The sequence below is a fragment of the Bufo bufo genome, chromosome 5 (genome assembly GCF_905171765.1).
Source record: "Bufo bufo chromosome 5, aBufBuf1.1, whole genome shotgun sequence".
In the NCBI taxonomy this organism is placed as follows: domain Eukaryota; kingdom Metazoa; phylum Chordata; class Amphibia; order Anura; family Bufonidae; genus Bufo; species Bufo bufo.
Genome location: NC_053393.1, coordinates 288,142,600 through 288,161,100, shown reverse-complemented (window position 1 = coordinate 288,161,100; position 18,501 = coordinate 288,142,600).

Here is an 18,501-nt window from a genome sequence, read left to right as displayed (position 1 = left end):
CGTCATTACAGACAACGCAGCCGCCTGTCTACAGCCAATGTGGACAAGCTGACGTTCATAAAATGAACCAGGCATGGATTCCCACATGACCTGTCCATCCCTTGTGCAGATTAGATATTAACTACCTCCCCTTAACATATATTATTCTACTCCAGGGCACTTCATTCAATACTATTTTTAATTTAATTTTACCACTATATTGCGGGGCAACCCAAAGTTGAATGAACCTCTCCTCTGTCTGGGTGCCGGGGCCTAAATGTGTGACAGTGACCTGTTTCCAGTGGTGGGTGACGTGAAGCCTGATTCTCTGCTATGACATGAAGACTGATTCTGTGCTGACATAAGGGCCAGATTCTCTGTTACGGGACCTCTCTTCCTCTGCCTGGGCCTAAATGTGTGACAGTGGCCTGTTCTAGTGGTGGGTGACGTGAAGCCTGATTCTCTGCTATGACATGAAGACAGATTCTGCGCTGACATAAGGCCAGATTCTCTGTTACGGGACCTCTCTCCTCTGCCTGGGTGCCTGGGCCTAAATGTGTGACAGTGGCCTGTTCCAGTGGTGGGTGACGTGAAGCCTGATTCTCTGCTATGACATGAAGACAGATTCTGCGCTGACATAAGGCCAGATTCTCTGTTACGGGACCTCTCTCCTCTGCCTGGGTGCCTGGGCCTAAATATGTGACAGTGGCCTGTTCCAGTGGTGGGTGACGTGAAGCCTGATTCTCTGCTATGACATAAAGAACAGATTCTGCGCTGACATAAAGACAGATCTGCGCTGACATAAGGCCAGATTCTCTGTTACGGGACCTCTCCTCCTCTGCCTGGGTGCCTGGGCCTAAATGTGTGACAGTGGCCTGTTCCAGTGGTGGGGTGACGTGAAGTCTGATTCTCTGCTATGACATGAAGACAGATTCTGCGCTGACATATGGCCAGATTCTCTGTTGCGGGGACCTCTCTCCTCTGCCTGGGTGCCTGGGCCTAAATGTGTGACAGTGGGCCTGTTCCAGTGGTGGGTGACGTGAAGCCTGATTCTCTGCTATGACATGAAGACAGATTCTGCGCTGACATAATGCCAGATTCTCTGTTACAGGACCTCTCTCCTCTGCCTGGGGTGCCTGGGCCTAAATATGTGACAGTGGCCTGTTCTAGTGGTGGGTGACGTGAAGCCTGATTCTCTGCTATGACATGAAGACAGATTCTGCGCTGACATAAGGCCAGGATTCTCTATTACGGACCTCTCTCCTCTGCCTGGGTGCCTGGCCTAAATGTGTGACAGTGGCCTGTTCTAGTGGTGGGTGACGTTGAAGCCTGATTCTCTTCTATGACATGAAGACAGATTCTGCGCTGACATAAGGCCAGATTCTCTGTTACGGGACCTCTCTCCTCTGCCTGGGTGCCTGGGCCTAAATATGTGACAGTGGCCTGTTTCTAGTGGTGGGTGACGTGAAGCCTGATCTTTGCTATGACATGAAGACAGATTCTGCGCTGACATAAGGCCAGATTCTCTGTTACGGGACCTCTCTCCTCTGCCTGGGTGCCTGGGCCTAAATGTGTGACAGTGGCCTGTTCCAGTGGTGGGTGACGTGAAGCCTGATTCTTTGCTATGACATGAAGACAGATTCTGCGCTGACATAAGGCCAGATTCTCTGTTTACGGGACCTCTCTCCTCTGCCTGGGTGCCTGGGCCTAAATGTGTGACAGTGGCCTGTTCATTGGTGGGTGACGTGAAGCCTGATTCTCTGCTATGACATGAAGACAGATTCTGCGCTGACATAAGGCCAGATTCTCTGTTACGGGACTGCTCTCCTCTGCCTGGGTGCCGGGGCCTAAATATGTGACAGTGGCCTCTTCCAGTGGTGGGTGACATGAAGCCAGATTCTCTTCTATGGCATGAAGAGACTGATTCTCTGCTGACATGAAGCCAGATTCTTTGCTATGGCATGAAGAGACTGATTCTCTGCTGACGTGAAGCCAGATTCTCTGCTATGGGACCTCTGTCCAATTGATATTGGGTAATTTTTTTTTTTTTTTTTTTTTTTATTTTAATTCATTTCCCTATCCAAATTTGTTTGCATGGGATTTACCTACATGTTGCTGCCTTTTGCAGCCCTCTAGCTCTTTCCTGGGCTGTTTTACAGCCTTTTTAGTGCCGAAAAGTTCGGGTCCCATTGACTTCAATGGGGTTCGGGACGAAGTTCGGTTCGGGTTCGGATCCGAACCCGAACATTTCCGGGAAGTTCGGCCGAACTTCTCGAACCCGAACATCCAGGTGTTCGCTCAACTCTAGTTTAAACTCCAAAGAGACCCCAAAATTGACAGTACAACGCAAACTCAAGTCCCTTGTAAATCATTATTCGCAGTAGGCTTGGATTGATGATCAACTTAGCGAGTTGATCAATTAGAGTGTCCCTCCAGGTAGACCGATTGTGTCTGGCCGGGGTTCCCTGCTGAGCAACGCGTCTATCCTGTTGGACAAAATACTGCATATGTAAGTTGTTAGATCTAAATCTTATATACAAGACACAACAGATTTTTTGGGGAAATTTACAGATCTGTCCGATACCGGAGGGAGCCATCTTGGCCTCCTTCGACATCGTTAGTCTGTATATCCTCAATACAGCATGATATTGGCATCTCTGTTGTAGAATCGGCTCTGGAGGACTCGGACTATACCATGGAGGCCAAAAACTTTTATGCTGGCCTTGCTACGTTTGATTTTTTATAATAATTATTTTCCTTTTCAACGATAATTTTTATATGCAAATTAGGGGGACGGCCATGAAGACGAATGTGGCCCCCACTTATGCCAACATGTCGTCTCTCACTTGGGGAGGAACAATATGTCTATGTGTCCCACCACTTCAGCCACGTGCTCAGGTGGTGGAGATACATAGACAATATTTTTGTTATATGGACTGGTTCGGTCCCTTGAATTGAAACTGTTCCATACTTTTTTTAATGGGCCTGATCCCTGACATGCAATTTACTTCGGAGTTTTCCACTGACATTTTTTGGATGTGAATGTTAATCGCATTGGAAATACTTTAAATACTGAAGTGTATACAAAACCCACCGTTCTCAGATATGATAGTGCTTATCCTCGGATGATGGTTCAAATCACTTCCCTATAGTCAATTCATTAGAGCAAAGAGGATTGTTAGTGACACATTTACACTGGATAGGACTCTGAAAAAAATGACACAATCCTTTAGACAGAGACGCTATCCAACATCTATACTACATCAACAACGTACACGAATTGACAAAAAGGGATAGATGCCAATTGTTTCAAGGTACCAGGAGAGATATTCTAACAGAATACCCTATGTGTCCACTTTTTGTGAAGCCAGCCCATATATTAATAAAATCATTAACAAACATTGGCCAATTTTAAATAGCGGGCACAAGAATATTATAGAATTTTCAAACAGACCCATAATGTCATACAGAAGTGCACGTAACTTAAAGGATAAGCTGGTGAAAAATGATATTGGCTCACATAAAAGTGTACAACAATCATATTTGGCCCCCAAAAAATGTGGCAGTTACCCGTGCCTTCACTCTGTAAATTGCAAATACATGGTGAAGGGGCGGGAATTTACACATCCTAGTAGTGGGATTTCCCATACACTGAAGTTTTATCTGACCTGTGATTCATGTTATGTTATTTATGTTTTGTGGTGCCCATGCAATTTACTCTATGTTGGGCGAGACCACATGTGACTTGAAAACTCGCATAATCAACATCGCTATTCTATAAGAAAAAATCTGAAAGATCTACCGGTTTCCCATCATTTTGTAGATAAGTGACATGGGGAGAGTGATCTTAGGTTTATGATTCTCGACCATGTCCCATTGCCACGCATGGGAGGCAATCGTATTAAAATGTTAAAGAAGCGTGAAATCAGAGTAGATTTCCAAACTGCAAACAGTTATAACCAGGGGGGTTAAATGTTGAATACAAACCCTGGCTATTTATATGATCCCATGCCAACCTTAGTCTCTGTCAGCTGAGGTATTGAAAAAATTGTTCTTTTTTTAATAATATATTTTGATTAATAATATATTTTTTAAATTCTCACTTTTTTAGGACCATCGATGGAGAGGCTTAGCTCACCAGTTGGATGGATGATCTCTTGGATACTAGCGATGACTCTGTGACATTGAGGCATTTGTTTGATGGTCTTTCCATATACTGCGCTTTATGGATGGTCTCGTTTTCATAATGTTTATTACGGCCACCTTGGGCTATATCGCCTGGTTACAGTTAGTCAATTGTGGGTGAGGCATGCAGGGAGCAGCTGACGCTTGTCCCAACTTTTTTCACCTACATGTACTGGAGGATAGTGCGTCGAAGGACAGCACATCCTCTACTACAGTACCTTAGGTGAATTGTCCTAATTGAGGTTGGCTTACTAACTATTATTACTTTATCTTCTTTGACTTTCTGCTCATGTGACTGATCAGGTGATTCGGCCGCGTGACTCTGTGCTCATGATCACATGATTGTTCTGAGTGACATCACGGTCATGCGCAGTTCAATTTCCAGAACGCTTGTATCCTCAAGTCTTAATTACACCATGCGAAATTTACCGACAGCTGAGCGTGCCTAACTCCATCCCTGGCCCTCCTTCTATGTTGAACACACAGGTGATGACCAATCACTATTAATTATCACTTATGAAAAATGTTGGCATTTTTTCAATACTAAAGTATATGGGACAATTTTTTTGTATTTGTCTATGTGCAGAATGATATTGATTATACAGCACTATGTTTTTAGACGTATACATAAGTTTTTTCTAGTATATTTTTCTATGTATATTTGATTGACACCTATTTATGCAAATATGTTGTTACCTCATAAATGCGCACTTTGTACTGAGATGTATTGCTTGAAAATGGTCCCAGCAAGTGGACCGAAACGTTGCACAGGTGAATAAAAAGATCCCACTATTTTCACCTACTGGAAGTGCTGCGGTGCATTTATTTTTGTTGATTATCACCTTGGTAAGGTGCAATACCGTTGGCACCCCTTGCTACTGTTTGTTTCACCAGGTGTGCTGCCCTGAACTTTCATATCTCCTATACATATATATATATATATAAATTTTACAAAATGTCTCAACGGGTGTACAGCGCCGAGGAGGCTTATGCCATACTAGCCTCAGAGTCTGACTCTGACAGTGGAGAAGAAGAATCTTTTCTTATTTATACCTCTTCTTCTGATTCATCAGTTGACAAAACACCTCTCACAGACGCAGTAGAGGTAGCAGCGCATCAGCTTCTACAAATGACCTCAGCTGGACTTCTGCTACTACGACTTCTGTACCTCAGGTGCCGGACTTTACAGCCACTACATTCATGTGAACACTGCAGGGTTCACGGAAACTGATTTTTTCCACCTTTTTTTTTTCTGATGAATTGATAGACATGATGGTGGAGCAAACTAATCTTTATGCCAATCAATTTTTAGCCGCCCACCCCAAGTCGTACTATACAAGACCCCTTCAGTGGACTCCCATGACCCCTTTGGAAATAAAAAAAAAAATTTGGGGTCTAATACTTAACCACTTCAGCTTATACCCCCTTAATGACCAGACACTTTTTACAATTCTGCACTACACTACTTTTCACGGTTAATTGCTCGGTCATACAATTTACCACCCAAATAAATTTTACCTCCTTTTCTTCTCACTAATAGAGCTTTCATTTGGTGGTATTTAATTGCTGCTGACGTTTTTACTTTTTTTGATATTAATCGAAATTGATCAAAATTTTTTTGCAAAAAAATGACATTTTTCACTTTCGGTTGTAACATTTTTTCAAATAAAACTACATTTCTATAAAATTTTTTCTCAAAATGTATTGTTCTACATGTCTTTGATAGAAAAAAAAAAAAATGTGTATATTTATTGGTTTGGGTAAAAGTTATAGCTTTTACAAACTATGGTACAAAAATGTGAATTTCCGCATTTTGAAGCAGCTCTGACTTTCTGAGCACCTGTCATGTTTCCTGAGGTTTCTACAATGCCAAGACAGTAGAAACACCCCACAAATGACCACATTTCGGAAAGTAGACACCCTAAGGTATTCGCTGATGGGCATAGTGAGTTCATGTGAGATTTTATTTTTTTGGCCCAAGTTAGCGGAATTTTTTTTTTTTTTTCTTACAAAGTCTCATATTCCACTAACTTGTGTCAAAAAATAAAATCTCACATGAACTCACCATACCCCTCACGGAATACCTTGGGGTGTCTTCTTTCCAAAATGGGGTCACATTATTTATACTGCCCTGCATTTGAGGGCCCTAAAGCGTGAGAAGAAGTCTGGAATCCCAATGAGTAAAAAATGCCTTTGAAATCGTAAAGATACTCTTTGGAATTTGGGCCCCTTTGCGCACCTAGGCTGCAAAGAAGTGGTCACACATGTGGTATCGCCGTACTCAGAAGAAGTAGGGCAATGTGTTTTGGGGTGTATTTTTACATATACCCATGCTGGGTGAGAGAAATATCTCTGCAAAAGTCAACTTTTCCCAATTTTTTATACAAAGTTGTCATTTTACAGAGATATTTCTCTCACCCAGCATGGGTATATGTAAAAAGACACCCCAAAACACATTTCCCTACTTCTCCTGAGTACGGCGATACCACATGTGTGACACTTTTTTGCAGCCTAGGTGCGCAAAGGGGCAACAAATCCTTTTAGGAGGCATTTTTAGACATTTGGTTTCCAGACTTCTTCTCACGCTTTAGGGCCCCTAAAATGCCAGGGCAGTATAAATACCCCACATGTGACCCCATTTTGGAAAGAAGACACCCCAAGGTATTCCGTGAGGGGCATGGCGAGTTCATAGAATTTTAATTTTTTTTGCACAAGTTAGTGGAAATGTTTTTTTTTTTTTTTTTCTCACAAAGTCTCCCTTTCCGCTAACTTGTGACAAAAGGTTCAATCATTCATGGACTCAATATGCCCCTCAGCGATTACCTTGGCTTGTCTTCTTTCCGAAATGGGGTCATTTTTGGGGTGTTTGTACTGCCCTGGCATTTAATATAAATGTCTAAAAAAAATTACGCATTTAGATTCCGTGAGGGGTATGGTGAGTTCATGTGAGATTTTATTTTTTGTCACAAGTTAGTGGAATATGAGACTTTGTAAGAAAAAACTAAGAAACAAACAAAAAAATAAATTTCCGATAACTTGTGCCAAAAAAAAAATCTTCTATGAACTCGCCATGCCCCTCAAAAGTGATCTTTTTATAGCGCCACAGCGATTTTACGGTGTTTTTGGCTGTGATCATAAAAAAAAAAATTCTGTCACTGCGGTGGGGTGGACTGACGCAAGTGTGCGCACAAGATCAGGCCTGCGTTTTTTGTAGAGCCTATAGAACATGTCCTATTCTTGTCCGCGGACAAGAAAAGGCATTTCTATATAGTTCTGGCAATGTGCGGATCCACAAAATGCGGAAAGCACATTGCCGGTGTCCGTGTTTTGCGGATCCGTGGATCCGCGAAACACATTTGGACGTCTAAATGGAGCCTTACAGGGGGTGATCAGGGAGTCTATATGGGGTGGATCACCCCCCTCTAAGGCTCCATTCAGACGTCCGTATGTGTTTTGTGGATCTGCGGATCCGTAAAACACATACGGACGTCCTTTAATGGAGCCTTAAAGGGGGGTGATCAATGACAGGGGGGTGATCAGGGAGTCTATATGGGGTGATCAGGGGTTAATAAGGGGTTAATAAGTGACGGGGGGGGTGTAGTGTAGTGGTGTTTGGTGCTACTTACAGAGCTGCCTGTGTCCTCTGGTGGTCGATCCAAGCAAAAGGGACAACCAGAGGAGCAGGTATATTAGACGCTGGTTATCAAAACAGCGTCTAATATACCTTTTTGGGGTTAAAAAAATCGCATCTACAGCGCTGCCAGCGAATGATCGCCGCTGGCAGGCTGTAGATCCACTCGTTTACCTCCCATTCCTGTGAACGCGCGCTCCTGTGTCGGCACGTCTAAGAGGAATAACACCGCCGCCAGGACGCAATACTGCGTTAGGCGGTCCTGGGGTGGTTAATATGGGGATAATTAAAAAACCATCACTACGGTCATATTGGAGTAAATGACCTTTTACATCACACACGCAATATACCGCACCATTATGTCCAGGACCCGATTTTAAAGTCCCCTGAAATTTCTACATTATAACAATAATGCAGATTGTCCAACCCCTAATGATCCTGGATACGATCGTTTATACAAAATTTGCCCATTATAGATTATTATATCTCAAGTTTGGCCAGGTATACACCCCCCAAAAGCATCTGTCCATTGATGAATCCCTTGGTGCACTTCAAGGGCGAGACTGCATTTTCGCCAGATACCTGCCCAACAAACGGGGCCAGATATAGGCATCAAACTCTACAAACTATGTGAAAGCCAAAGTGGCTATACACATAAATTTAGAGTTTACGAGGGAAAAGATTCAAAAATTGAACCCCCAGAGTGACCCCCCTTTCGTTGGAAAAGCAGGCAAAATAGTAATGGGACTCGATTCACCCCCTGCTAGGTCAAGGGAATAACTTGTACCTTGACAACTTCTACTCAAGTGTCCCACTACTGAAATGCCTGTTTTCCAGAGACACTGTTACATGAGGAACTATCAGACGAAACCAAAAACATCTGCCTAAAAAATGTATAGACCCAAAGAATTAGAGTGAGGGAAAGCAGGGCAGTTTGCAGTGTTAACATGATGCTTGTTAAGTACAAAGACAAGCATGTCTTTGTACTCACTACCATACATGCTGACAGATCCACCCCTGTTCCAGTTCGTGGATCCACAGAATCAGTCCTCAAACCTGTGTGCATCCAGGACTATAATAAGTTTATGGGGGGGTGGATCTGTGAGACCAGGTACTGCAACCATACACTGATCTCCGCAAAACTCGGGCATGGTATAAAAAAATTGGCATTGCACCTGATGCAAATTGCCCTCTATGATGCTTTTGTAATATACAGAAGTGCAGGAAACAGAGAAAATTCCTGCACTTTCAAGAAAATGTAATAAAGACCTTTTTATTTGGTGAACAGGAAGGGGAAGGGAGTAGGGCCACAGGAAGTGGGAGCAGATAATACGAGGACAGCATTTCCCTGGGGTAGGTTCCCCCCTCAGAGACACGGAGAAGGCCACAAAAAAGGTGTCGGGTATGCTCCAGAAATGGAATCAGGAAAGACACAATTCATCATTGTGAGACGTGCCCCTCAAAGCCGGGTCTTTGCATAAAAGATTGTTTTAGAATCTAACCACACCTCTGTTGACTTTTAACTTAAACCTCCTTTGATCATTTTATAAAACACCCCCCTTGAAACTGTATGCTGGTAAAAAATTCTAATTTCCCTTTTCTCCACATTTTAATTGGCATTCTAATAAAACCCATAACAAAGCTAAAAATTCTCATTACACACCCCTAGATTGAATACCTTGACGGGTGTTGTTTAATAAAAGGGACAAGAACTTTGTATGTTCTGGGTAGCTCAGTGCTCTGCAATGTGATGATATATATTATACAACATATTTCTTTGATATAATTTGAGACCCTTGTTTTTTTAGCTGCTATATTTGGCGACCATATAAAGCTTATATATATAAAATTTGTAGGATACTGAATACATAAGCTATTTCTTATCAGTACACTGAACTTTACAGTGTGCCAATACAGCAGTTTACCCGCCACATATGAAGTGTTGCATAGTTCAGGAGAGAATGGATAACAAATTGTGGGTGTAAGTTACCCCTTGTGAAAATAAATAATGTGGGCCTAAAGAGACCTTTTCTTGTAAAAAATTAAATGTTTTTGTTTTCACAGCCAAATATTTCTAAATTAGTGAATTGCTTGTTGGGTCAAAGTGCTCGCTACAATGCCTTGAAAAATTCCTTGGGGGTGTAGTTTCCAAAACGGGGTCACTTCTTGGGGTTTTTCCACTGTAGGGGTACCTCAGGGTGTCTTCAAATGTGACATGGCACCTGAAAATTATCCTAGCGAAATCTGCCCTCCAAAAGCCATATGGTGGTCATTGCCTTTTGAACCCTGCAGTGTGCCCATACAGCAGTTTACGGCCACATATGAAGTGTTGCCATATTCAGGAGAGAATGGGTAACAAATTGTGGGTGTAATTTACTCTGTTACCACCCTTGTGTAAATAAATATGTGGGCCTAAAAGAGACATTTTCTTGTAAAAAATAAAATGTTTTGTTTTCACAAGCCAAATATTTCTAAATTCTATGAATTGCTTGTTGGGTCAAAGTGCTCGCTACATGCCTTGAAAAATTCCTTGGGGGTGTAGTTTCCAAAATGGGGTCACTTCTTGGGGTTTTCCACTGTAGGGGTACCTCAGGGTGTCTTCATTCAAATGTGACATGGCACCTGAAAATGATTCCAGCGAAATCTGCCATCCAAAAGCCATATGGCGGGTCCTTGCCCTTTTTGAACCCTGCAGTGTGCCCATACAGCAGTTTTACAGCAACATATGGGGTGTTTCTGTAAACTACAGAATCAGGGCAATAAATATTGAGTTGGTTTGGCTGTTAACCCTTGCTTTGTAACTGGAAAGAAATGGACTAAAATGGAAAATCTGCCAAAAAAGTGAAATTCTGAAATCCATTCCATTTTCCATTAATTCTTGTGGAACATCTAAAGGGTTAATAACGTTTGTAAATCAGTTTTTGAATACCTTGAGGGGTGTAGTTTCTAAAATGAAGGTCATTTTTTGGGTGGTTTCTATTATGTAAGCCTCACAAAGTGACTTAAGACCTGAACTGGTCCTTAAAAAGTGGGTTTTGGGGAAATTTTCAGAAAAATTTTAAGATTTGCTTCTAAACGTCTAAGCCTTGTAAACGTCCCCAAAAAATAAAAATTGCATTCCCAAATGATCCAAAACATGAAGTAGTCATAGGGGAATGTAAAATGAATAATTTGGAGGTATTACCATGTATTATAGAAGTAGAGAGATTGAAACTTGGAAATTTGCAAATTTTGAAAAAATTTTGGTAAATTTTGTATTTTTTTATAGATAAAAATGAATTCTTTTACTCCATTTTACCAGTGTCATGAAGTACAATATGTGACGAGAAAACTGTCTCAGAATGGCCTGGATAAGTAAAAGTGTTTTAAAGTTATTACCACACAAAGTGACACATGTCAGATTTGCAAAAATCAGTCCGGTCCTTAAGGTGAAAAATGGCCCGGTCCTTAAGGCATTAATGGCCCTGTCTTTCAGGCCCAGAAAAATTAAAACTGAAAAGATTGGGAAATTTAGCACCAGGGACAAGTTCAATGAGAGGGCAAGGCTTCTGAGGTCTCTGGGAAAAACATCGCTGAAAGTCTTTTATGAACTCAGGTAGCAATCGCTTCATCTATTTCAAGACCAGAGACTTAGATATACAATGATTAGAGCAATGAGACCCCATTTTACTAATGCTACCTCAACCAGGGTAATCTAAAAATGACATCAGGACAATTTTTTCATGACATATAAAGAACACTCTTCAGAATGAATAGGTCCAACCTTCATGCCTAAATCAAGAGTATTATACTAAATTAATCCTCCAAACAAGAAAGTACTATCCACCCCGAAAGACCGGAATGGGGTTCAGATAGGTTCAGATACTACGAGTCCCAAGCCTGACACAATCAAAATGAACAAAATTAGCTGCAAGCCCCAGAATCCACAAAAGCTATGCGCAGTAATAGATTAACAGGTAGTAGAACCCTAATCAGTCTTTGGGGAAATACCTGTGTGTCTGAGTGACCTCCTCGATCATCACTCAGATGCTGGAGTTTCCGCCTTCTACTTAGTAGGGCAGAGTCGCAGTTGATGTGCAGGACTGTCGCAGTAGAAGCAAAGGACATTCTTCATGCAATGTTCCTTCCTTTGCTGGGAAGACATAGTATCAACTTGCACGGGCTGCTCAGTCTCCACTCGTGCCAAGGGAGGATTGGCCATAGACCTTACAGGGAAATTTTCCAGTGGGACGATGCTGGCCAGATTCATAATGAGCTCTTCAGCGGTAATTAATGCTGTGAGAATCAGGTAACTCATGCAGTTGGTGGGAGTCTTGCTGTTAAATTCCCACAGCTAAGTCTTGAACCAATTTGGCAATACCCTCCATCTGATTGGCCAACACTGCCATGGCGTCCATATCTATTTATGTCACACTGAAAAAAAAGATTTTATTAATTTTTTAGGGCCAGTGATAATGTCACACCTGTAAGGTAGGAAAAGACTAGGACAGTGAGTCACCTGGACTAGAACCCCCTAGACCCAGCCCACTTTCTGTATCTACATGCAGTGTAAGCCCTAAATGGGCTGAAACCGCAATTGGACAACAGTCCAAACACTAGCATAGCTTGCAGGACAAACAAGACAAACAATAAGAAAACACAAAGTGGAGTCATATGAAATTAGTGAAAACCAGGATGGGGTACACAGTACCAAAACGTGAGACAGAGTGGTCAAAATACAAAACAATGTCAGGAACACTGGGAACAAATAGCTAAACAGAAAGAAGGGAACCAGCTAGAGCCAACAAAGACTATCACTGGCACTGGTATGTAGACAAGGGCAAATTTAAATAGAGCGCCAGATCCCCGGACCAGAACTGATTGGTGATGGACTGTAATTCAGTCCACTGCCTGTCTCCCCAGTGCACTCGCATTGCACTGGTTGCTAAGGATGCGTCACCGGTTGGCGCAGCTCAGTAGTGAGTCCATCCCGCAGCAAATCTGAGGATCATGCTGCTGGAGTCCAGACAGGTAAGTTTCTTACAATGGGGAGAGATAGGGTGATCGAACTTGCCAGAGAAGCTGCTGAGTACTCTGAAAAGCATGTGGTAACAGGTTACATAGTTTCTCCTCCATCAAAGACAAATACAGAATAGTAGTAGTTCATCCAAATTTATCACCCCCACTAGCTAGAAAACCTGCATTGCAGGACTAACATCACTACCTAACTCAAAAAATGATAAATCAAGCAGCAAATGCAAATAGTTGTAGTTCATCCGATCTTGTGATCCCACCAGCTGAAGAGATTACGCGGCAAGGGTGATTCCACTGCATAACTCAAAAATAACTAGAGGAAAGGAGAGAGATATGGCACATGAGTGTATACACATCAAACCACCATACATTATCACAGTATAGCTAAAATAGACAACAGAGAAAGAATCTGTTAAAAACATTTTTATAAACATAACATCAGTTAAAAAAAACAATCCTACCTGGTGGTTCAAGATGATCCTAGTACATCGAAGCAATAGGGGCAGAGACATATAGGAACAGAGCAAAGCTATTATTGTCATTTAACCCTAATGGGGCCATAGTTTTCAATATGTAGATCCAGCGTGTCTCACGTTGGGCAAATAGTCTCTTCCAGTTACCACCTCTTGGGTGATCATCACGTGATCAATCCCTCGGAAAAGCAAACCTGATCCATCACAGTCATGTGCTGCCTTGAAGTGCCTAGGTATCGTTGTGAGTAGTTCCACGTCCGTGACATCCCTAGCAGCTTCACATGTTCACGGATGCGTTTCTAAAATTGGCGAGAGGTCATACCCACATATATTTTGTTGCAAGGGCAAATAGCCCAATAGATCACCCCTATCGTTGTACAACCAATGGGATACGTGATTTCATATTCTTTTTGGTGTGTGGCATCCCAGAAGATCTCGCTCCTATCCATATTGACACAGGCCACACACCTCCTACACTGTTTGTTACCCCACCGGGGGCCTCTTGATCCAAAAGGATTAGGAGGGTGTGCCACATAGTGGCTCTGTACCAAATGATCTTTTAAATTTTTTGCTCTCCTAAACGTAATACTTGGATAGTCTTTCAATTTATCCTTTAAATGTGGATCTAATTTTAAGAGTTCCCATTGTCTGGATAGTATGTCGGTAATCTCCTTACTTTTGTTATTAAACGTTGTAATAAATCTAACATCCTCTACAGTGTCCTTATATTTCTTATCTTGTAGTAAATTCGAGCATCTAGACAGTCTTGCCCGTCTGTATGCCTTTTCAATAGATCTCTCCGTGTAATTCCTGGCCTGAAATCTACTGCGTAGATCCTCCGCTTGTGTCTCAAACATCTGATCAGTGGAGCATATCCGCCTCGCCCTTAGAAATTGCCCCACAGGGATTTTATCAATCAGCCTCCCAGGGTGTGCAGATTTTGCTGACAGTATACTATTAACCGAGGTTGGTTTTCTGTATAGATCTGTCACTATTTTCCCCTTTTCCCCTACACAGATTTTCACATCCAGGAATTCCACCTCCGTCCGACTTACAATAGAGGTCAGTCGGATATTCAAGTTATTCTTGTTGAGTTCACATTATGAACAGGCAAAACTCCTTCATTACTGCCCTGCCATATGATCAATAGATCGGTCAATATATCTCCCCAGTATTGTACCTTCTGTGCTAATGGCGTCACCTCTGTCTGGAGTATCTCCCTTTCCCACAGCCCCAGGAACAAATTAGCGGTATGAGGGCGCACCAAGACGCCCCCATCGCTGGTCCCCTGGAGCTGTAGGAAGTGGGGGACCCCCAAACATAAAGAAATTATTGTTCAGCACAAACTCAAGCAGAACAGAATAAACTCACGTTTCTTGAGAGGTACATTAGAGGTCTGTAGAAAGAAGTTGTTGCTCTCAGGCCCATCTTCATGTTTAATAGAAGTATATAGTGACTCCACGTCCACACGTGGCCAGCAGCATATCGGGGTTCCAAGTGATGATGCTACTATCTGATATTATACTAGTCCCTTGATGTCTGAGCCTATTTTTTACTGACACACTCCAGTGGCTCCATGTTTGCTGCTTTAATGTAATTTTACAATATAACTATTGTGTTGTTTTATGTGGATTCTTAATAAAGTATTCAAATTTATAATTATTAACTTGTGTGGTAGCTTTTTTTAGCGTTATAGGAGGTGTATCCATTGATTTTCTTGCCTGATCAGGGTTTTTTCAGTTTTGCAAAACTGGACCCAAACCATTGCTTGCAGCAGGTTTTTGTGTCCAGTCCAAAACGCAACTGAAACTGATGTATACTGATGCATCCTGATCAGTTTTTGTCCCCATTCACAATGAATGGGGACAAAACTGATCAGTTTAATTCAGGTTTTTGAGATTCTCTGCCGGATCTTAAAACCTAGGCTACTTTCCCCTTAGCGGCAGCCTAGTTGTAGTTTTATTTTCGGCCGCCTCTCGGCATGTTTGCCATACTGCGGCCGGAACTCCTGCCCGTCCCATTATAGTGAATGTGGCCAGAGCGGACTATCCGGCCGGCTGCGTGCACTAGCAGCAGCACGGGCTGCCGCTAATGTGAAAGTAGCCTTAAAAAACGTAGACGTGAAAGTAACCTAATGCCCTCCAACTTGTCATACTGTAAAATACCGGTAGGGCATTTTGGTCTTAACTTCTAGGTGTTTCTTTTTTTTAATTTTCTGGTATTGTAGATACAAAAAAACTAAAAGGGTATTTGGAATGTATTTTGATAATAACATTAAATAAATGATATTCACACTTATTTAAAACAACAATGTAAAAATAAACATCCGTGTAAACTATAGTATGTAATGCGCAATTGAAAGAGAATTTTTTGAAGTGTATTATGGCCTATAAAAAAAGGCAGTTCAATTGCCGAAATATACTGCATATTTTGCCATTGTGTGCATGGCCTAACTGTCTATACACATAAAAGAATTAAATCTATTACCTTTTCCTTAACAAACAAAGAAGTGACTGAAAGCATCACACCATCTTTATCTGTAGGTCTTAAACAATATTTTCAATATTTGAACATCCTGAACATCCTTGAATTGTAGAAGTGATTGATAAACTCTACATAGATTTTTATATAGTTTTTGGCAAATCAGTAAGTAGCAAGTTCCATAGATCACATTTAATACATTTAAGATTTCAACTTTAAATGCATGTTAAAGTAGTTTCAATCCATAAGGAATCACAAAATGATGTGCCCAGAAATTTTATTTTTCAGCTTTCGTATTATTCTTGCAAGCACAATATCATAGGGTAAGGACACTTAGTCTATAGCCTAACATGCAATACTGCACTGCTCTGGGACACAATGAACAGTAGTTTTTGTCTCAGTTCAGTCAATTTTCCATTCCATTTTAAGGTGACCCATTTGTGTCTCTTAGCAAATGTCTGTGAAAAAGGAATAAACACGGATGGTATCTATACGTATAGACTTTAACCCCTTAAAAGCATGACTGTTTTGGACTTCAGGATGCAATATTTTTTTTATGTCAGAGGAATCGAATAAACATACCGTATTTTTCACCCTATAAGACGCACCGGCCCATAAGATGCACCTTTTTTCGCCCATATAAGACGCACCAGCCCATAAGACGCACCTAGGTTTTTGAGGAGGAAAATAAGAAAAAAATATTTTGAACCAAAAGGTGTGCTTTTTGGTGCTTTGAACTAATGGTAGCCTGTGAATGACACTACTATGGGGGTCTGTGGATGGCACTGTTATGGGGGCTGTGATGGCACTGTTATGGGGGTCTATGGATGGCACGTGTTATGGGGGTCTGTGGCTGACTACTGTTATGGGGGGGTCTGTGGCTGACACTGTTATGGGGGGCGTCTGTGGCTGACACTGTTATGGGGGCGTCTGTGGATGGAACTGTTATGGAAGCATCTGTGGATGGCACTGTTATTGGGGGTTCTGTGGATGGCACTATTATGGGGGTCTGTGGCTGACACTGTTATGGGGGGGTCTGTGGCTGGACACTTCTTTATGCTATTTGACATCCACAGATCCCCCCCATAACAGTGTCATCAGCTCGTGAATGACCCCCAATTCAGGGAGTGGGGGCTGGCCTCTACACTAGTTTTTAAATGGCAGGCGGGGGGCCCAGTGCAGTCATTGTATTCTGTATGCACCGGGCCCCGCTCACTGTACTAAAGGTATCTACTGTAACGTGCAGGGCAGGCAATGTTTAACTATAATATGTTCGATCCAGCAGCTTTACTTACGATCATAGCAGGCTGGAGGCAGGAGGCTGGGCGGGTGCGGGCACTGCAGCGTAACTTCCTATGTCACGTGCCTGTGCCGCCTTCTGTTCAATTCATAAAGTGGGCAAGAGCAGGCACGTGACGTAGAAAGTTACGCTGCCAGTGCCCCCCTCGCCCGCCCAGCCTTCTGCCTCCAGCCTGCTATGATCGTAAGGTAAAGGCTGCTGGATCGAACATATTTATAGGTTAAACATCGCCTGCCTGCAGTTACAGTAGGATACCATTAGTACAGTGAGCGGGGCACGGTGCAATAGAATACATTGACTGCACCGGGCCACCGCTGCCATTACAAAACGAAAGGCCGGCCCCCAGCCCCTCCTCCCCCCTCGCTGATACACACGCCAGCCGCGCTGTGCAGCTTGCGGTCAGCGGTGTATCAGTGTAAAAATGGCAGCATTCGCCCTATAAGACGCATTGCCATTTTCCTCCACTTTTGGGGGGGGGGGGAAGTGCGTCTTATAGGGCGAAAAATACGGTAACTTGCTTTTTCAACATATCTGTATGAGGGCTTGTTTTTACGGCACAATGGGATTTTTAAAGACACCATTTTGTGGTAATTCAATTTACAACTTGTATTAGTTTTCTTGGTGTGACGGTAAAAAAAAAAAAAAAAACATACCACCATTATTTTTTTAGGTTGTATTTTTATGGTGTTCATCATGTGGTATAAGTAGCATGATAACATTTTTCTACAGGTCAGTACTATCATGCCAATACTAAATTGATATATTTTTCTTTGTTCTGAGCCTATGCTATTACATTACCGTAACAGGTACCTTGGCTACTAAAAATTTTTTACTTTCCACATCATGGAAAAGGGTTAATTGGCATGTTTGGTCTGAAAAGTGGACCAAAGAAGTGCAAGACCCCATTCTATATCCTGTGGAGAAACTGCAAGCAGAAGAAAAAAAACACGAATCTGGATACAACGCTGATTCACTACTGTGTGAATGAACAAGGCAAACTAGGTAGTTATAATGCCAGTGTGAAGAAAGACTAAAAGTTATTGGAATTCCTGTTACTTCAAAACTGAGAAGATCTTTTCTCTAATTTATCATAAACATAAGCCATATACAAGGTTATGCAGATAAGACAGAATTATGCCAATATGAAACTTGTACAGCTCATTTTATTTTCGTCCATATATGTACACATACAAAAACATTTGCTTGTATAAAAGGGGATTTCGAGGTACTGCTAGCTGAAAGTTTATCAATACACCATTAATTAAGGAAAGAAACAGAGACTTAAATGATTGTCCAAAAGTTTAATACTGATTACCACTTTCCTAGGCCAGTGGTCTCACATTCATTGGTCACATGGTCTAGGTGCAGTTCAGTACCATTGCAATGAATAGAGCATGCAACACTAAGCACAGCCACGATTCAATGGATGGCATTGTGCA